Source organism: Dipodomys spectabilis, unplaced genomic scaffold (genome assembly GCF_019054845.1).
Source record: "Dipodomys spectabilis isolate Male_0828 unplaced genomic scaffold, ASM1905484v1 ptg000220l, whole genome shotgun sequence".
NCBI classification, from domain to species: domain Eukaryota; kingdom Metazoa; phylum Chordata; class Mammalia; order Rodentia; family Heteromyidae; genus Dipodomys; species Dipodomys spectabilis.
The window spans coordinates 1,490,386-1,512,559 of record NW_024870897.1 but is presented as its reverse complement, the minus strand read 5'-3'; the positions used below and the strand labels follow the sequence as shown (position 1 = coordinate 1,512,559).

Sequence of the window (22,174 nt, the reverse complement as noted above, 5' to 3'; positions counted from 1 at the left end):
TACTTCCATCTGTGTGACAATCTGTTCTTATTTTGTCAACCCCTGGGGCTTGATCTCAGGTCCTAGGAACTGCCTGTCAGCTCAATTTGCCCCAGGATGGCGTGTTGACACTCACCCATTCATGAATTTGGCCTTGTAGGCCATGAGTTCACATGCCAGCACTCCCAAACAATGAATCGTGGAGTAAGAAACTGATGTTGACACATGTTTTCCTTTACTGTGAATCTTCTGGGTGTCAGGTATGAAGTGGAATACATATGCAGACCTATATACTATATATTCAATGTAATCAATGTTCTATGTGTCATAATAGTCAATAAAATAAACGGTCAATACATGATTAAAACAAAAAATAAAATGAAAAACTCCACTGAATGCAATATGGAGTCAACATATGTATATAAATATAAATCATATATGTAAATTGTAGGATGTTTTCTAGTGGTGGGGATCAATTTCAGGCCTAAGGAACAGACTTGAATTTCTTGTCTTCAAGGAGGAAATCTTCCCCTTCCCACACAGTGCAACAGAGTTACCCAGACCATGAGTTCCAATCCCAGTCTTGGCAGAAAAAATGGCACCTTTATAGTATATGAAGTCCAATTCTTCGGTATTTCATTATGCCTCCATTTTATGAATGTGATTGTTTAAATGCTTAATAAAGTATTAATTAAAATCGGTCAGTGACCTATAATATAATTGTGCATAGAAAACTCAACAACTGCTCATTAATTCATGACATTAATCACATTCCATTGGTAATCATATGGATAGGAATGGATTTCTTAGTATCTCCTGCCATTTGGAGGTGGCAGGACCAGGATTCGAACTGTGGGCTCCAGCTCCGACCACTTAAACCCGAGGATAGGGAAATCATAAGGCTGTCCAAGAACATCAGCAAGACCAATGATGAGGCAGGCAGCAGTGGCTCTCAGCAATCCTCCTTGTTACTTACAAGGCTGTGATGGGAGGATCAAAGTCATCCTAAGTAGGAAAGTCCTTGAGACCGCTGTCCAACTTCAGAGCCAACAAAACCAGAAGTAGAGCCGTGTAGCTCTTGTGGTAGAGGTCTAGCCTTGAGCAAAAGCAGCTCATGGGCTGTGCCCAGATCCTGAGTTCAAGGTTTGGGACTGACAACAAACAGACATACACAAGAATCTGTGCAGCCATCTGACTAAAGCAGGTCACGCTCTTGTGCCCAACTGAATTGGACATAGTTCCCAGAAAATGTGGCTGGGGGAGTTGCTGTCATCTTGACTCTGCACATGCTGCCTGCATCACAGGATTCTGGCCACAATCCCATTCTTTCATGTTTCTTTCTGAAAAATGGAATACAAGAATTGTGGCCATGCCCACATTCCATGCTGCCCTGTACCCCCGGGATTCCCTCAGTTGGTTGTCACCACTACCAGCAGTTGAAGAAGTTAGAGGTGGCTGAGTAGTGAGCAAGAGACTTGAAGCTACTTTGGAGTAGGAAATTGATGTGCCCTCCTGCTTCCCAGCCCCCTCCTCTGCTTCCTCCAAGGCACCACAATTCAAACCTCAGGTGTTGGCAAGCTTCTGGTAAGCTTGCAACCCTGACCTGGTCCCGGCCCCTGGTCCTCTGCTATGGACCTGAGTGTCTGCAATGCCCCCTCCATTGCTGCTCACTCCATCATGAGCATCAGCCAACAACTTTTCCCAGCAGCACAGGTGAGTGGCCACTCAGTGGGCCTGCACCGTGCGACACTCGTACCTGGAGACCCCCCCCCAGGTCCCAGACTTGCACCTCCCTCATACCCAACAGTCCAGCCAGGGCTCTGCCACTAATGCGCCAAAAGGGTAGGGGGTGGGTGTCAACCCGGGGATCCCACCCCCATCCCTAGCTGCCAATGTCCCAGGAAAAGGGCAGATGCAGTGATGGGTGAAGAGGGGGCGCCACATCGTGTGCAGAGGGGGCGCCACATCGTCCCTGGCCTGGAGCAGTGGGAGACACAGAGCCATACATCTGCACCCTTTTTCTCCCTAGTGGGAACTTGGTGGCTTTAGTCAAAGGTGGGGAGCAGCACCTCCACACCTGCCTTCTCTGGTCTTTTCTTTTTTTCTTTGCATGAGGGTTGTTGGATGCATAAGATAGACACCCCCCTTGCTGTTTGAGCCCTTGTCTTCTGTGCTTGGTCATCCTTTCACCTGAAGAGGGTCCCAGAAAAGCCCAGGAAGGAGGTGAAGGGCGCTGAGGGTCAAAGCAGAAGGTGAATACCTGGGAGGAATACCCCAACCCCCCTCACACATACACCTGGCCTGTTCCCTTACCCCTCAGCTGTAAACAGTTCTCACAGGATCATCACCAGCTCTGCCAGCATGTGCTGGTGCTCTTGTTCCATTTGATCTCCTCGTCCTCCCCAAGAATCCACCAATTAGCCCAGGAGCGTGTAGGTTAGAAGTAAGGAGTATGTCGATGTATGTATCCTTAGGAATCCATCCATTTCCCCCCACCACTGGTCAGACACCCCTCTGAGGTCACCATGACCCTCTGCTAGTTTCCTTTTCCAGGCTCTGAGGAGACACCTGTCTCAGGACTCCTTTACCCAGCATCCTGGCCTAGGGTTTTGGTGAATGTGGAGTCAAGGCTGGTTGTTCCCAAGGGAGAGGATCTGGCCCTGGAGAAAGGGAGAGGCGTGGTGGTGCTGTTTCATTTGAGTGGTGCTCCCCTTGGGTGGGAGCCCCTGGTTCTCTCAAGGGAACCTCCATGCTCCAGCTTGTACATTGTGCCAGATGAGGAATGAACAGAGGCACTTCTGAGTCGTGTGCGCATGTGTGTGTGTGTGTGTGTGTGTGTGTGTGTGTGCATTAGAGAGAGAGAGAGGGAAAGAAAGAGAGATCATCTTTCTACTTGTACATCCTGACAGTGCTCAGGTGAGTGATCCATTGGCAAATTTCAGGTGCTGCATGGATGAGTCTTCTGTCACCAGTCTGGATTTGTGTGTGTGTAGAAGTGGGTTGCAACAAAGATAGTCGGACCCTTTGGTAACTTTTCCTGCTATCTTTGAGGGCTTCACAGCTGAGGTCTAGGTGCCTGGAAGGGTAAGGTGCTTGAAGGGGACTCATCATCATTAAATTACAAGACCAAGGGATTTGTATGCCCTGGAGCTGTCTACTCCCTTGGGTCTGGTTGGTGGCAGTGGGAGCTTGAGAGGACCTGGGAGTGTGTCCCACAGGGGGTGGTTTCCCAGGGGGACAGATTGTGTGGCCAGAACTTAGTAAGGATCTGCACCCTGCGAGTATGGAGTGCACCAGCATAGGTCAGAATCCGGGTCTTCTCACCATGATGTCTGATGGGTGACGCCAACCCTATTTTAAATCTTGACCTGTGATATTCAGATCTCAGACTCCTGAGTAACTAGGATTATAGGCATGAGCATCTGGCACCGGGCCTTGGATTCTTTTTGGTATATTAGGGTTTGAACTCAAGGCCTTATGCTTGCCAGTCAGGTCTTCCACCATGTGAGCCAAGCCTTTCTGTCTTGGGCATTTCCAAGATAGAGAGTAATATATGGTCAGGCTGGGCTGGATCATGGTCCGCCTATCTGACAGGCATGCTCCACCAGGCCTGGTCCTCTGTAGTTGGGATAGTAGACATGTAGCACCATCTTCAGGCATCGGTTTAGATGGATTATCTCAAACTCTTAGTGCACGGCAGCCAATTCTTGACCACAGGCCAAGCCTGGGTTAGGCCTCAACCATTGGACCTCAGTCTCCTCTTGGGACAATTGTGAGGAAACAAGGGATTTATACAGAGGGATCTCTGGCATAGGGCACAGAGGGAGCGGCCATCAGATACCATTCTTGGCAATTCTGTGAGCAAATGAAAGGAAAATACCTGGAAAAGGCTCAGGTGGAGCCTGTTATTAATCATGGAACAGTTGAGGGATTGTGAAACAAAACATAGCTCTCTTTCATCCTGACCTTATCCCCATAAGGAAGGGGATCCTTCACTGTGTTCAGTTTTGCGGCTGGGGATACAGAGGCAAGGAGAAGCCAGGTGACATACTCATGACCTCCAGTTCACAGGAATCCTGGCCTGACTTCTCTGCCACGCTCCCAGGGACAATGAGTGCTATTATTGTCAAGAAGTCCAATTCTTGTCAGTCTGGGTCTTGAACTCTGGTCCTGGGCGCTGTCCCCAAGCTCCTCAGATCAAGGCTCGCACACTACTACTTAAGCCACAGCACCGCTTCCAGTTTTTTGGTGCTTCTTTGGAGATAAGAGTCTCACAGACGTTCCTGCCTGGGCTGGCTGTGAACCATGATCCTCATATCTCAGCCTCCTATGTAGTTAGGATTAGAGGTCTGAGCCATGGGCACCCGGCTTAAGTGTAATTCTGACTTTCTCTCTCACTCTCACAAGAAATGGTTTAATGCGTGCTGGAGGAGGTGGCCCAGCGTCCCCATGTGGCTAGAACCCAAGGTGGCCCTCTCATTCTGGAGGTAGGCTGTGGGTTAGGAGCTGTCTTGCTCAGCCTGTTTAACCAGGTCCGTGAGGTAAGCCCCTCTGTGCCTTGGCTAGACCATGACGGTTATTCACTGTCCATCCAGCCTTACTGGACTTAGTATTGTTTTGTATGTCATTTTCTACCACCTGGCCAAAATTATGATACATAGTTATGGAATGAAAATGTAATGCCATCTTAAGAAAGTCATTTAGGGCTCTGGGAATGTGACTTCATGTTGTGGTGATTGCCTAGCATGCATGAACCCCTGGGTTCAATTCATCACAGAAAAACACTGAAAGTGGTGCTGTGCCCCAAGTGGTAGAGTGGTGGCTTTGAGCAAAAAAAAAAAAAAAAAAAAAGCTCAGGAATAATTCCCTAGCCCTGAATTTAAGCTCCCTGGACTGTCAGAAACAAAACAAAACAAAACAGTTAGTAAATGCAAAATAAAGAACACATACTTGGAATATATAATTGCTCCTTCCATATTGATACCTGACAACAGTCCCTAATTCATGCATTTTGCCTATATTAGGATATTGTGTTGAAAAAAAAATGTTTTGTTCATTAGATCACTGCAGTTAATGCCAGGAATGTACTTAGATGTCAAGGGAAGGTGAATTCTGGAAATTCAAAGATTCCAGGCTTTTGAGAGGTCACTGCTAATCACAGAGAAGGCTAGTCTAAGTGAGATTTGGAAATCTTTTTGGACAGTCATGGCACCAAAAAGGCAGAGGCTAATTAACAGTTGTAATAGAAGAGAAGGAATAACTCCAGATGGAAGGAATAAATGATAGTAACTAACGTATACCAGAAACTGTACTAGGGAAATATTTTTGGTTATTGAAGAACTAGTTATCAACTAGGCTTATACCTCATTGCCTTTAACATTCTAAATCTCTTAGGCTAGTTCTTAATATCTGTGTGATAAATGTATCTCCTTCTATGCTGTTCTTTCATACCTGATCTCCTTTGCTTTCTAAAAATCTCAGTCTTTCTATATTACTCTATGAATATTGTCTAATACTAAATAACACCTACACAGATGGCATAGGATGCTAATGTAAGAGTCCCATAGCTCATGAGTCATTAATATAACAACATGGAAAAATGAGGACATATTTATTCCTACCCCAATTTTTCTGAAAAGCTGCAATGTCATCATTTGATTCAAATTTCCATTCTTTGTCTACATAGTGTCATTAAGTACACATAAATGCAAATATGAGCCAGGTGCTGGTAGCTTAAGCCTGTAATCCTAGCTACTCAGAAGGATGAGACCAGAGGATTGTGGTTCAAAGCAAGCTTTGTCAGGAAAGTCCATGAGACCCTTATCTTCAATTAATCACAGGAAACCCAGAAGTGGTGCTGTAGCTAAAGTGATAGAGTGCTCAAATTGGGATGAAGAGGTGAGGGACAGCGCCGAGGATCAGAGTGAAAGCACCATGACCAACAAAAAAAGTGCAAATATGACTTTCAGTTTCCCCAAAAGGAATGACAAGGTCAATAGTAATCTTTCCAAGCATAAAAAATAATTCCAAAATGATTCAGTACACCTACTTTTGCTGAGTTATTTAAGTTATGGCTTCTTTGCTGGGAATATTCTTTTCTTTTAAAAATTGTCATATATTAGCTTTATAATAAACTTCATCGAATATTTCTTTTTTCAAAAGAGAAGTTCATACTGTTGATCTCACTTGTCTTTCTTACTGTCTTAGTTCAAAGCCAGCCCAGACAGAAAAGTCTGTGAAACTCTTATCTGTAAATAAACATTAAAAAAGCCTAAAGTGGAGTTTTGGCTCAAGCAGTAGAGTACTATTTTTGAGGATAGGTGGGCAAGAAAGACAACTGTTCAGGGACAGAGTCCAGCCTCTGGGTTCAAGCCCCAGAACCAGGGCAAACTAAACAAACAAGCAAACACAAACAACCCCCGATATTTCTTTGGGATTCTCCTTAAAGGGATAGTGGTCTGAGAAGAAGCTGCTTGTACCGATCATACTCACATGATCTTGCTTTTTTGGAATTCTTATTGCTATGGAGAACTCAGGACCAGACTAAAGGAAGTGATAACTGACTCCTGCAAAAAGAGAATCATCTCAGGGGTGAAATATCCATCCATAAGACACTTTTAAACCTCCATGTCTTTGTTTCTTTGCAGTAGAACAATTTTAAAACAATGTTATTAGTGGATGGGAATGTGGTTCATTGGTAGAGTACTTGCCTTGCATGCATGAGGCCCTGATTTTTCAGTACCACATAAACAGAAAAAGTCAGAAATGGCGCTGTGGTTCAAGTGGTAGAGCACTATCCTTGAGCTGAAGAGCTGAGGGAGAGCGCCCAGGTCCAGAGTTAAAGCCACACAATTGGCAAAAACAAATACAAACTAACTTAAAAAAACAACAATGTTAATTTCTTTTATTCTATGCTGGCCTTCACATGGCATATTATTATCTTTTGTAATACTCTCAACTAGAAGTTTACAGACAAGTTTATATGAATAAAAAACACACTGGAAAAAGCAAGGGACAGAGTTTCCTTAAAGCCTTGGGATTCTTTTCTTGTAAAGTAAAAAGGAAAGCAGAAGTTAATTTGAACTCTATCATTCCTCTATGTTCAATTCCTCTCCTGGGATCAGTTTCCACAAAGTCCAGTAACAATCATTGGTGCTTCTTGAGGTCTAAGGAATGTTTTCGGGCTTCATTGAACTAACACAAGGACACTTTTGGACATGAGGTAACAGGTGTTTCAGAGAAAACTTAGTAAAGAGAAAATATATTTATATTGCTTATAAATACATTATCCATGAGTACATTTAGTTCAAACTTCATAATTACTCTGCAAATTAAGCCAAATTTTAAATGGGAAGAAGGTCCTCAGATCATTCTTTTTGTGAGTGTATATGCTGTGCATTATTTCCGTAGTGCACATGAGTTAACAGTAAGCGAAACATTTGCAATAATAGGAGAAAGAGAAGTTCTGTGTTTAAGTATAAGGGTTCAATACACTATAGAAGACTACAAATAAGACAACATCAAAACAATAAACCCAAGTCCAGTATGTAGATTTATGAGAGTGTTCCTAAGTGGAATATGAAGTATGAGGCTTTTCCCTTTCTAAATCACGCTTGCTAATCGCAGGAATTTTTAAAAGTAGAATGGAAGAATAATTCTGGTTCCAAAGCAAGTCAGCTATAAGGACATGGATTTAACTGGAAAAAAAGTCCATCTTGAGAGAGCAGGGATTATAATAGCAATGAACTAGTGGCTAAGATCACATTTCTTTTTCTTTCCTTTACTTGCATTTTGTTGTTGTTGTTGGTCTTGGCACTTGAACTCTGAGCCTGGGCGCTGTCCCTCTGCTATTCAGCTCAAGGCTACTGCTCTACCACTTGAGCCACAGTGCCACTTCCAGTTTTCTTGTAGTTAATTGGAGAAAAGAGTCTCTTGGACTTTCCTACCTGGGCTGGCTTTGAACACCAATCCTCAGATCTCTCCACCACCTGGCGTAAGATCACATTTCTAACAGTGTACACTCAGCATATGCAATGTATATGTTCATCTATCTTTCTATGAATTTTGAGTTAAAAATCTGGACTACAGCTTAGACTTTTCACTCACAAAAATGTTTGTAGTTTAAAAGTCGATACTTCTGGAGAAATAAAACCTATGAATGTAAAGGAGTCTGGCAAGTTCAGTTTGCATGCAGCCTGGGCAGAACAGTCTTTGCCACACTACCAGCCAAAACCTGGATTGGAAGAATGTCTCAGGTGATGGAATACCAGTCATGAGCAAGATTGATGAATAAGAGCTTGAGGCTTTTGCATACATACATACAAACACACACATACACACAGAGGCACTTATATGTGCACACACAAATACAGAAATGAAACAACTCTTAGAATATTCAGAAAAATTTTAAAAAAGCAATAGAAAATATGTCCTGAGTAAGAATTAAGAGATAAATTTTAATATTAGAAAGTCCTCAAGTGAACTTTCTTCAAAAAAGTTTGAGACTATTACATAGGTAGGGATGAGGAATAGTAAGAGAGTTAAGTAATTATTATTAAAAGGATGGAATGAATCAGAGATACCAGCAGGTGCATCTGAAAATAATCATATCCTGTGTCAAATTTAGAAGATCTTTGAAAATAGTACATAAACACTCTGAGCAGTCATTCTAGTGGATAATATCATTGGAGAAGTTCAGATTTGCTAGTCTATGTCTAGATTAAATAAACCAACAATCCATGGCAGGGCAATGTGATACAAGCTTGGAATTCTACTACTCAGACTAAGGCAGGAGATTAGAGAGTAGAATTAAGTAGTGATACTTTCCCTGGACCAGGTAGTATAATTTTGTCTAATAAAACAAACCAAACAACAAGAAAGAAATACACAGTTGGAAGTTTGGGCTAATTTTGTCATTATGTTTTGAAAAGTCAACATTCCTATTGAAATGTAACTCGTATATAATCTTCAGTTGTGTTTTAAAAGCTCTCTTCATTACAGAACATTCCCAGATTCCAAATGGCTCATGGTTCCCACCCAAAATTTGAAAAAGTAAGTAAGCATCATTCTGTTGGATTCCAAAGAAATGACGAAGGATTACAAAATCTTAAGCCTAGAGAAATAGCAAAGTTCATCAAATGCAGGACTTTGTAGATCTTGCTAAATTAGAATTTAGAGTTAAAATAAATATTTTAGTTTTGTTTGTAATTTAATATTTTATAGGATGCTACAAAATTCTTTTTAAGTAGAGGGTTTAATTGACAAATTCACAAATGTTTCTGGCATTCTATTTGCCTAGAATATGCTTTCAAGAGAGTTATAATTAGATCTTAGTTAATAGATAATTCCAACAGTTCATGTATAAGATGATAATGTAAATAATCTAGACAGAGTTGCCAACAAATCAATATTAATTTATAAATATAGAAAAAAATGCAATTTTTGAGGGTTTTGTATGACATTGTATGAAGAGAATAATTGTGTGACATCTTCTTTCTTCTACCTATAGGTAACACAGGAAGCAAGTTCCTTAATTACCTGCCTCTGTATACAATGAGAAAAATGCTACATTTGGGATTTGTTTTTGTTTTATTGGTTTGTCCTAGGACTTGATATCTGGGCCTGTAAACTGTCTCTGAGCCTGTTTATAATCAAGGATCGTGCGCTACCACTTCAATCTCGGTGCCACTTGTGTCTGACTTTTTCTGAGTTTATTGGAGATTTCAACCATAATCTTCTGACCTTCGCATCCTGAATATCTGTGATAGTTTAAAAAGTATAAAAATGAATAACATTTGCAAGTGTTCTGATCTCAAGAATCTCACTAGGGGAAAAATGATGCAACTCAGTTTATTGTAGTATTCTTTCCAGAACAAGGAGTGCATCACATTATCAGAGGTTTAGTATTTTTCACAATAGAGATAAGCTATTCATGATGTGAATTAAGGGAAATTTAAGGTGCACTTTACAAGTTGGAAACTATTGGACTAGGATGACTTTATAGCATAAATCTTGGGATTGATGGTCATAGAAATAATAGCTTACTCTGATAAAATTTGCTTACTCTTGAAGAATTAATTACAGATGCTTCATAATTTTTTCCTCTATGAGAATGCGGCTATTTTTCTGTTGACTTCTCAATTTGTAACACTCCATTGGAAACTGCATCTATTGCAAAATTACATAACATGCAAACAGGTACTGTTTTGAATATCTCAGGTATGGAATGTTCAGAATTTGAAAATGAGTATTTATTAGTCATAGGAATTTTGAGGAACATATATATTCTGTCCTCTTAACAACTTATTTACTTTTAAAAGTTATGGGTTTCCATAGAATTAAACTGTTTTCGGTTTTATTATGAGAAACTACTATATTTATTCTTTTTTCAAAATATTGGCAAGTTTATTGTGAAAATATTGTCTAGTTGGATAACATTCAAGTTGATGACTCTCTGATAAAAAGGAGTAATCCATTCAAATTAGATGCCAAATAGTATTGATTTTTAAAAAGTTGCTACATAAAATAAAGAATAATATTTACTTTAACAATACAGTGAAATTATATTTTATGCAGCTTATTTTTTAATTTAGTTTTATTGTCAAATTGATGTACAATGGGGTTCCAGTAATTGTAAGGTAGTGAATACATAACTTTTCAAACTTGTTACCCCCTCTTTCATTTTTCTCACAGTTTTCTTTCACCTCAATACTCCTCACAAGTTGTAATGTACATTTCCAACATATTGTCTTGTGAGTAATGCTATTGCATTGTCTTCCCCTTTGTCCTTTGTCTCGCCATTTTGTTGTTCCTCTTCCCTTCCCTAATTAAGGTAAATGTATACACAGGCTACCAAAATCAAATAGAGCCAAGGACAAACCATAGGGGTAAAAACCCAAAGAAAATAGAAATCACATAGTACATTAAAAACAACTGCAAAAAAAATCTCTGTTTCCATATCTTGGAGTTCATTTTGTTCAGCATCAGCTTATATCTTCATATAGACACATAAAGCCACTGGAAAATAATAGGTGCCTGGACACTATATCATGTGAACAACATGTTAGAGTTTTTGATGGTAAAGGTTGAATTAGGATTGGGGAAAACATGATTTTGATAAAGGGATTTCAAAAGAGTTAAAAAATTATGACAGGCATATTTTAATTGTTCAAACTTTTTAACAACTTAGCCTATTAAGAAAATTGCCTGGGAAAATAGGCTTTCATGGAATAAAGCTATGGAGACTTAGTTGAGAGGGAGAAATGTGGGTAAAGATAGCTCATTTTCACAATAAACAAACAAACTTCAGAAACCTTACTGTAAATCCTGTAGGTTCCCTTGAGAATTGTCCTTACCCAGGAAATATACTCTCACTGTGTGAAATTCAAAGTTCTTAAAAAAACCTAAGACATCAAAATTTGTGAATTGAACTTTCATTACCAAAATTATTCTTTGAAAAAGATAATTTGGGTCGAAATATTTAGGCAGAAAGTGCCCTCCAAAATGAAAGAAGGTATTGGGTTCACGCTTTTCTGTTTGTAACACTTTCCCCAATGTCTTTGCACGTGAAGCACTGAAACACAGAAAAAAAATCTGATTGGATACTCCTATGATTACACATTTCTAAGCAGCTCACAAAAAATAATATCCTTATCAACATGAGGTAGTGAAGACTTCTCATTACATAAGCCAAAAATTTTGGGATCAGAAAAGAATTGCGTAAATTGAAAGGGTAAGCAAACAATGTTCTTACAAGCCCTATCTAAGCATATTGACTTCAGCAGTGGAGGGGGGCCAGAAATTTTGATATAGATTTTCTTAATATTTTTGCTACCTAAAGTGATTTTACACAGCCTATATGGCTCACTACAATGCAGAATAGATTGAATGAAGACAGGAAAATAAATTCTATGTTCAAATGAGGCAACTTCAAAGAGTTTTAAAAGAGAAACCATGAAGATATAGAGGGGCGGGGTGAGGAGGATATCTTATAGACTTTCAGCTTCACTGGACTTGAGGCCAAGAAGCTGTGCCTAATTGGAAATCAGGCAAGAGCTAAGAGGAGGACATAGATTTAGGACTTACAAGCATTGTCTTTTGTAACAGACACTGTAACCCAAGGTATGGATGATTTAACTCTATTCTTTTCCATACATCTTGCTGAGCAAATGCAAGACCAAGAGAAAAATAATCTATTGAAATATTTTTGCAAAGTATAACTTCACTGATCCTGATATGGTATCTAAGGAGAGTCCTAAGAGAGAACATAAAAGTGGAATATACTTTGGTTTCCTCTAAGCATCTTGTTAGCAAAATATATCTTTGAGGTTAGAAGTGATTGAACCAAAAAGTAGTGGGGTACTTATTTTTGTGACACTTTAGACACAAGAAGACTTTCAAGGTAAAAGAATAAAAGTATAGCTAAATATTTGTGATCACAACTTCTTGGACTGGTTTTGTGGAGACAAAGTTTTACATTAGAGTTTGTCCTCATTAACATAGATGTTGGTTTTTTGTGGCAACCAAATGCAACGGTGAAGTTTAATGGACTCTCTTAGACAAGTAAACAGCATGGTAGAAAAAATGGCAAATAATATTTAGTAAATTAGTTTGGTTAATTACTTTGCCAGAACAAAGAATGAAAGATATAATTCAAAATCACTTGACTTAAAAGTTTGACGAAAGAGTAGTGAAGAGAGATGAAAGAAAATATAGAGGACTTTTCTGTCTCCAGTGGAGTAATGGGTTCTTGATCTTGTTTCTTCCATTCTATCTTCACAAGCTATCAAGGGTGGCTGAGGACTGGATTATCCATTGCAGACAAAGAGAACTCACAGAAGAAAATATTTGCAGCAGATGTAGGTGATTCTTAACCTTAGACAATCTATTTAAATCTGTTCAAAATTCTCTGCTACCCAAAACTGCCCTCTTTGAACAGCTTTGTTTGCTTTTCCCAACACTACCCTTCATTGACTATTTAAAATTTTGAGAGGTCACATTCATCCTCTCTAGAGATTGCTGTTTGGTTGTGATTTTTGTGTGTTTTTGTATTTTGTTGTGTTTTCTAACTAAATTACAAAAGGTTTTGCAAGTGTATTACAAAAAATATGTCCATCTAATTGTCCAATGCTCCTTGATCAGAGTGACTCCTTCTATCATTCTCAACCAACCCCTTCTCCAAGATTTATTTCAGATTTACCACTTCCTTTATCACATGTGTACATTGAGTATTCTAGCTGTACATGCCCCTTGTTCCATTTTTCATTCATTCTATGCCTTTACTATTATTCCTCTCTGGTTTCAACTTCCTGATAGTCATTCTGTTAAACTGTCTGTTAATATTTTGAAAGGTTTATATACATTCCACGGAGTTTCAATCCTGCATATACTTGAACTGATGTCAGCTTATATTTCCATAATTCATTCATCTGCAATAACAATTTGCAAGACTGGAGATGTGAAGCACCTAGACATGATTTTATTCTCATCCATTTGGAAGATTAATCTTTAGTCAACAAGAAAGTTTAAATATGGCTTAGAATATATTCCTAACTACAAAATTTTATAAATGGCTTTGTAAAAAGGTTTGTGATTATTTTATTTTGCATGGGATAATATTTTCTACTACCTATAAGTTTTGGAAAAAGAAGAAAACCACGATTTACTACTATAGAGGAATATGGTAGAAACAGAAGACAGATTTTATGTTTGTCACATCTCTGATGAATACCCATATTCATGACTTTAAGTCATATTTCTTACTATGTTAGATAGATAGGGAAAACATAAAACAACATATGATAAGGCATCTATTTGTGACTTTTCAAAGTGTACCTTATTAAGTGATGAAACTTACTTTATTAGCTAGTTTTTGGGTTTGTATTATGGGAGGTTGTTCTATTTGACACATTTCTGGAAGGCACCTACTGAACAACACAAATGGTGGGTGGTACTGTTTCTACACTTTAATGAATGGTTGAACCTGCTTGGCATTAGTGCTGGATAAATAAATCAACTCTATTGTAATTTGCACCCTAAACTTGAAAAATTTGTAATGTTACTATCGTCTACTTGTCAAATGTTATTTTGGTGAATGTGATTTTTAAAAGATTATTTCAAAAGGAATCTATTTTCAGGAGATTAAATGTAGGTTGTCATTTGTTTGTGAATGATAACATTTTTATACAACAGAACCAAGTTTTACTGAAGTACCAGTATTTTGAAGCATTAACGATATTCTCAATTAATGTTTTTGTGAATTATATTTGACCTGAAGTCAAGTTTTCCTAGGCTTGGTAGACTAATTATGGATCTATCGTTCTAGGAACTAATTTTTTGGCCTACTTATGCTGGACAGAAATCTTTCAGTAATCATCAGAAGAGGGGTATTAAAAATAATTTTGTGACATTTGCGATCTTGGTCACACATATGGGCTGGTCATTTGTTTGAAAGTTTGAATTACTGTACTTTCAGATTTTGTGATCTCATCTTTCATTTTAAGTTGCACTGCATTTCACAATTGCAAACTGCTAATTCCGGTGTCATAAGGAATTGAGATGGATTTTCAATTACTTTCTGTTGACATGTTTCATGAGTCTAGGTGAGAAATCTTGCCCTTGTTATCTGATGAAGCAGATAACTGGGACCTGGGATCCTAGGACCCATGGGTCCTCGAGAAGAGTAATACATTTTAGATATCATATCATAAAATTTGGGTATAATCAGTAGGAAGGCTTCCGAAATTGGAGAAAAATATTTTGGAATCAGTGAGTTAAAACAATAAACAGAGCAGCAGAGTAAAGTCCCTTATAGATTAGAGGAAAACAACAATTTTTTTTTACAATGTGAATTCAGAAGACCAAGAACACTTAGAAGGTATCAAAAGTTTATACCAAAGACATTGCATTGATACTTTTTATATTCAAATGTACATTCTAAACCTTATTATTTATATTCCAATTTATTTATTGTAATAAATATCTATTTATTTGTCACATTATCAATTAATTCTAGTAAGTTTCACTGTGTGAAATAAAATATTAGCACGTATAAAGATAAAATATGTAACTATATATAATATAAGAAAAAGGCACATGTTTTTCAATGTACTGTTGTGGTTAGGGTATCAAAGGCAACTGTGTTTTAAAGTATTATTCCATTATTTCTACCTCAGTGTTGGTAGAGTTGGACCTAAAGCTTTACCATTTGTAGATTTACAGCCTAGAGGCAAGAGGAAACAATGTGATAAACATTACCAATTTAAGGCCTAATATCAAGGAGAAACATATAGACTTCTCTTGTAACTATGAAAATATTGGGTGAAAGAAAGGCAGTAGTGTAAATTCCTGCCTGGTTGGATGGTAGACTGGTCAGGACATTAGGTAATCATGCATGTCAAAACTTTTTCACCTTCTTGGCTTTAGCTACTTTTGAAATACTAGGTATAAGAAACAATTATATTTTGATAAAATACATTCTAGTCTAAACGATTCTGTCTTAATTGTTCATCTCTCTATGATCCTTTTTAACTAAGATTAGTTTTGTTCCAGTAAGACAATCTATGCTGTCAGGGTAAGATATTCTGGTTGGTCTGTTGCTACATGGAAGAAGAGTAAAGGGTCAGGTAGACATTTGTGCCAGTAAGACCTCATTTAGGAATTTTAAGCTGCAGAAGTTTAGAAGGAGCTCTTAAGCAAGGCTTGCTTTGAATCCATTAGCTCCACAAAGCTAACTCAGTTGATAAATAAGTACTTGAAAAGCTATCACCTTTGGACCTAGCTATCAAGGCTTCAAAGTATGATCAAATTTTAAATGAAAAAGACTTAAAATAGTTATTGACAAAAAAATGGCAAATGTGAGCAATCGACCAAACAATATGTTTTTTCCAATATACACAGAATTTTAGAGAAGTAAGATCAATAGCATTTTTAGGAACAATAAGGTTTCCTGGTTACAAAAAGTCAACTAAGGATATATGCCTTTATAAAGATTGCATCATTAACTACTTAACTTTACAGGATACTACATGCTTCAGCAGCACATTTACCCAAATTACAACAATATAGAGATTATATTGGCACTTGCACAAGGATGATAGGAAAATTTGTGAAGTATTCCATATTTTTCATTCTTCAGATGTAAGAAATGAAAAACAGTTATTAAAAAATTGATTACAAAAATACAAGTCATTATGTCAAAAATGAACTTTACAACTTTGGTGCGGGGAGGGGGCTAGTGAGGAGGATTGAGTGGGGGGGGGCAGAGGGAGGATGGGAAGGGATGAGAAGGGGAAACAAAGGAGGAGGCTACAATGCTTGATAAGAAATTTACTCATTATCTTGCCCATGTAATTGTAACCCCTCCGTACAGTATTTTCACAATAAAAAACTAAATAAATACAAATGTAACAACACATATAATTCATTGAACTGAAAGTTAGTTAGACATCAGTGTATTAAATCCTCATCTTAGAAAGGCCTTTATATAGCATAATCTTTACAAAACTTTTGAAAGTAGATAACATTGTCATTTTATCCCAAAGAAGTAAAATACTATAAGGACTTAGGTAAAAAAGGAATCTTAAACTTTTTCTATATGGAATGCTATCTGAAATAACACATTTATTAATGAACCTATATATTATAAAACAATGTAGAAATCAAAGTATTATATCTAGGAGAGAATGAAATAGATTATGGACATTATACAAACAAAATACAGATTATTTTAAAATATACTTTTTTCAGACAAGCATCAGAAATATTTTCAGTTTCTGTACTACTCATTTCAACAGATAAGTTAAAATGATTTCTGATTTAAAAAATCACAAACTCTGCAGAAATCATTATAGAAGTATACAAACAACTCTTGAATACAATTTGACATCAAAGTCAGGCAATTCACTTGAAGAATACCATTGAATCCATGAATTTTTAAAGTAAGATATTGCCGTTGCTCTGTATTGTGAAAATATTTTGTACAGACACAAAGATGGATTGGCATTTTTGAAAATTAAGAAACTTAACCAAACCATTATGACTTAGGAGAACAATTTTTACAGCCTTCCATAACTTCAACGAGGTAGTGATATGTATTTATTCTTTTGGCAATATTAAATGCAGTTTCTTTCAAGTTGTGCTTCAGACCTTGTTTGATATAATACTTCAATAGAAGGAGATCCAGCACATCTTTGCTATTTCTATTCCAAGCAGCAAGATGCAAGGGGGTTAAGAGAACTTTAGTTTGGGCATTGGTATCTACATAGTGATGAACTAAGAAAGAAGCCACTCTTGTATTATTCAACATATAAGCACTGAGCAGGGGTGTCCAGCCATTCACAGTAATTGCATGAATATCTGCCTTGAGCCACCAACTCATGTAGGATTCCTGATGAAGAGAGGTATACTCATCATCATCCCTAGTATTCACATGAGTGGCCTTTTTGGAAAGTAGTCTCTGCACTGTAGTAAGCCGATTACTTTCAGCAGCCCACAGACAAATTTGCTTGAATACGTCTCCACTTTTTTTTGCATTCCTCACTTTTTTATCTTGTTCCTTGTCTTCATCAGAATTGCCTAACCAGAGACACTGAGTACCAGTGGGAATCAGGTACACATGTATTCCCCAATAGTTCACGTTGGTTGAACTGCTCAGAAAAATCCAGTGAATTTTCTACATCTGTTATTTCACCATGATTTTTTTCTCTTTTTCCATTTTTACTATTCGAAATTATTCTAACTGGAGAGTAGGGAATTGATAGAGAGCAGAGGAAATGTTTTCCTCCATATTGAAAGGTACAGACTGAAAATGAGGACCAGTGGTGTCTTCATGTGCAGCTTATTCTAGGAATGAGAAAATATGAAATAATGCCTTCTATGTAAATGATTTGGGGAATGGCAGAGCAGAAAGTGAAATGATGCAACCAAAAATATAAAAGCAAGATAAATTAGGATAATTATGGAGCAGTCATATTATCTATGAGAACCATGAAAGGGAGAGAGGAATAGAGAAACAGATGTGCAATGACCTAGCTAGCCACAAAATCCAGGCCTCGGATCAATTTATAGAGAAAACAATTTTATTTTTTAAAAGAGATGGAAATAGAATTTATGTATTTACTTGAAATTAGTAAATACACTTTTAATAGCCTAGATAAAGAGACATAGCTTTGACCAAATTACAGACAAGGATCTAAATCCCTGATAATTCTAGTAACAGATCTGACTGAAATCAGTTGAATATCACTTTTCCTGTAGAGTGAAGGAATAGGTCCAGGCTAGGAAAGCAGCTAGAGAAGGCAGACCGATTGCATCTGGGACAAAACTTTGTGGAAAATGGTATCAAGGATTAATTACTAGTGATCCACTTGCACTGGAAGTGTGAATCTTAACTATTGCTTGCTGATTATGAACTATTGCTTTAATTATTATATGTTCCAAGAAGAAAAGGTGAGATTTAATTGATAGCAAAGGATTAGTAATACACTTTGACTTCTCATTAAGGATCTTCAACCATCAAAATCACATGAAGTCAATAGACAGGCCTACTTTTTTAGATGAAAACAGGTGTCTTTAAAAACAAGGTAATTAAGTATTCCTACAAAAGACTTTTTTTTACTACTGCATTATACAGTTTTTTTCTAATGTTGGGTAACAAATAATGGATCTATTAGAAAACTCTTAAAGCTCATGTGTTCAATAGTGAGTTTTCTTATATCATGGTATTTTTGTTCATGGTTTTAAGAAGAAATTTACTAGCTTAAATTTCTGACAGGACAATATCATCACTGTACAACTTGCTTCTATACTCTAAGTTTTAAATTACTATCTAAGTATGTGCATTAGATAGCTATAGAGGAAAATCTAGAAGCCACACTGGTGGCTCATGTGTTTATCCTAGCTAATCAGAAAGATGAAATCTGAGGATTGTGGTTTGAAACCATACCAAGCAAAAAACATCCATTAGATTCTGATTTGAAAGTAACCAGCAAAAGCTAGAAATGGAGCTGTGGGACAAGCAGTAAAATTCTAGGCTTGAGAAAACTAAAACAAAAAAACAACAAATTCTGGGACAGAACCAGGTCCTGAATTCAAGGCTAGTATTAGCACAAAACAAATGAATGAATGAATGAATTAAAATAAATTAAGTAGTCACATGTGGCGAGGCAAGTAAAATGTAACACCCATGGTGACTGGATTGTGTATTATTTTGTAATAAGGCAAATTAATGTTTGTCCAAATCACTAATATTTTATTTGTACTTTTTTGTATTAAACCCTGAATTTAGCATGCATATATATGTGTGTACATGTGCACACATGTGTGTATGTGTATATGTGTGAGTGTGCTGTTGCAATGTTGCTTGCCAATGTGGACAGGGTGAGGCTGAAAAGAGCTAACTGTTGCAATGCTTTTATTTATCAGTGTTTTGTCATGTCATTTCTGTGGAGCCACTCTTCTGTACATTTTATTTTCAAATAATAACATCATCATAATCAAAGCATATACAACATTAAGTTAGATAAAAGAGACCAATTTCAGCTCTTATTATATGTTAGGTAAGAAGATACAGATATAATTAGGTAGTAAGTTAGTGCTATAAGATGACTGTCAGTACAAAATATGTATTTGACCTCTTAAATTCGTTATACTTTTAAGATATACTCATGGAGTGAGTTTGACCTACTTGACCAAACAGGAATTACTCTCGGGTTATTCCCATGAAACACAAGGTGGATAAACTCTTTCCAGATTTCTGTTGAAAATAACTTTCTTTGTAACATCATATCTATTCTCTCTAAGATAATCAACCCTGTATTTATTAGGTTTGAATATCCCATCAAATTGACTGAAAATCAGTATTGTGGATATGCTTGTTAGATATACCTTTCAAAAACAGACAAACAAAAAGCCTGTGTCACCTCCAGATTGTGGATGCATTTGAAGTTGTTTTGTACATGCAATTGGATCTTCACTAATGGCTCTTTTGTGGGAGTAACTATCACAACTTTAACAAACAAGGCTTTTCGAATATCTTTTCCAATATACATAACAACCCAAAGCGAGTCTTGCAATTTCTGAAAAGCCTTTGAATATTTCAGTATTATTTCAGTTCATTGACTATAGAGCTAAAGACATTTCTGAAATAAATATTGTTAAGATCTGAAGATGTAAGTGGGTATATAGGCTTTTTTATCTATCATTTTATGAAAACCCAGTTTTTATGAAAGTAAATGAAATTGAATAAAAGTGAATTTGGTAAGCTAATTATTAGTATAATTTTGTTTTCTAGTAACAGTTTTTTAATGTAGATGATGCAGTTAAATTATTTCCTTTGTGGCTCTGTACTTCAGTTAGTTTCAAACTCTTTATAATTATAAGAGCGAATTTGTAGAAAAATAAAGGTATTTGAAAATGATTAGGATTAATCTTGTGTTTTGTGTCCTACTTTCAAGAAAATGAGTTGTTTTCAAGTGTTAATATTTTATGATTGAATCTTCAGTAACACAAGAAATTTTGAAAAACGTGCAGTAGTATTGATGTCTTTTTAAACCAATTGTATTCACAAGTTGGAGAGTCTTTAATTGATGCTTAGGTCTTGGTGTCTATGATTTTTAACCTCTCATTCCTAACATTAATGATAGTTAAGACTGCATTTTTGGGTATATGAAAGGTAAAATATTTATCTGGGTCAAAGGTGATTTTTATATCAGTCTTGCTTTAATAGCATTTTAAAGTACTACATTTCTCTCAAAATGTTGGGTATAAAAAGTAATCAAAATACTTCTAATGGTAAACAACTTATCTGAGCTACAATGTGGAAATGATTGGTCTATAGACCTGCAGTCTGTTTTCATCAGGAATTGGGGAGGTTATTCTTTCAGTATGATTGTGTTAAGCAGAGATGAGGGTCCCCAGGCAATGCAGTGTTGTCATGGGATAGAATATGATTTCTAAAATTTTGAGCTAGGAATCAAGAATGTTATAGTTTAGCAGTTCCTTTCACCAGGGAGGTATAAATCGATTATGAACTTGGAGTTTTCATATTACAGTTACTTATTTCCTTTTTTTCTTTTTGTTTTTGTTTTTTTTTTTTTTGGTTGGTCGTGGCGCTTGAACTCTGGGCTTGGGTACTGTCCCTGTGTTCTTTCGCTCAAGTTGATCACTGTACCACTTCAGCTACAGTGCCACTTCTGGTTTACTAGCTGTTTATTATAGATAAGAATCTCTCAGACTATCCTGCCTGGGCTGGCTTTGAACTGCATTCCTCAGATCTCAGCCTCATGAGTAGTTAGGGTTACAGGTGGAGCCACCGGCATCCCGCTTAGTTTCCTATTTTCTAACAAAGATAAAGTGAAATATCATTAGAATGTGGACAATAATTCTGGGAAATTTTCCTAGAATTAGTGGACTAAGTGCTGGTATTTTAGTTATAAATTAGAATGAATTTATTTGATACGGTGGGAATGGGGCGCAGGCTACGATTTACCATTTGTGCAATTTTGTACTAGTAATTCCAACTCTGAAAACTTCAATATCATCATCTCAGAATTAGAAATGGAAGTAGTTCTACTTTATGGGATTATTGTGAGGATTAAATTAGATACCATGGGTAACGTACTTGGAAAAACAATCAGCACTTGATCCTTTCTACCTGTTATTTTATTATGTGATGAATTCTAACATTTTTACTGTGATTTTTATATTGTGTCTCTTTAGGATACGCAATGTGATGTATTGACATTCATTTTGTTGGTCACTTTTATGTCATTTTGAGGAAAAAAACTGCAAAGAAAATTTCTGAGAAGGAAACTATTATTTTGACTCATGGTTTAAGAGAACACAGTTTAAGATTCAAATGTCTCCATTGTTTTTTTTTTGGGGGGGGGGGAGGCGGTCCTGTCGTGGGTCCAGAACGCTGGGCCTGGGAGCTGTTCCTTAGCTCTTCAGCTCAAGGCTAGCTCTTTACCACTTGAACCACAGCGCCACTTCCGGCTTTTTACTTTTTGCTGGTGCTGAGGGATCGAACCCAGGGCCTTAGGCATGTAAGGCAAGCTCTCTACCACTGAGCCACCTTCCCAGCCACGATTCCATTGTTTTTAGTTATATTTTTATTAAATAGTCGTACGAAGGAATTTCCATTCAATAAATCAGTTTATAAGTACAATGGATCTTTACATAACTTTCCCAAACCCTT

The 22,174-nt window shown here is 37.1% G+C and overlaps 1 pseudogene; it reads left to right on the top strand.

Moving 5' to 3' along the window:
• The first annotated feature begins 16,004 nt into the window (after window positions 1–16,004).
• On the top strand, window positions 16,005–16,104 carry LOC122123105 (annotated as a pseudogene).
• The last annotated feature ends 6,070 nt before the right edge of the window (window positions 16,105–22,174 follow it).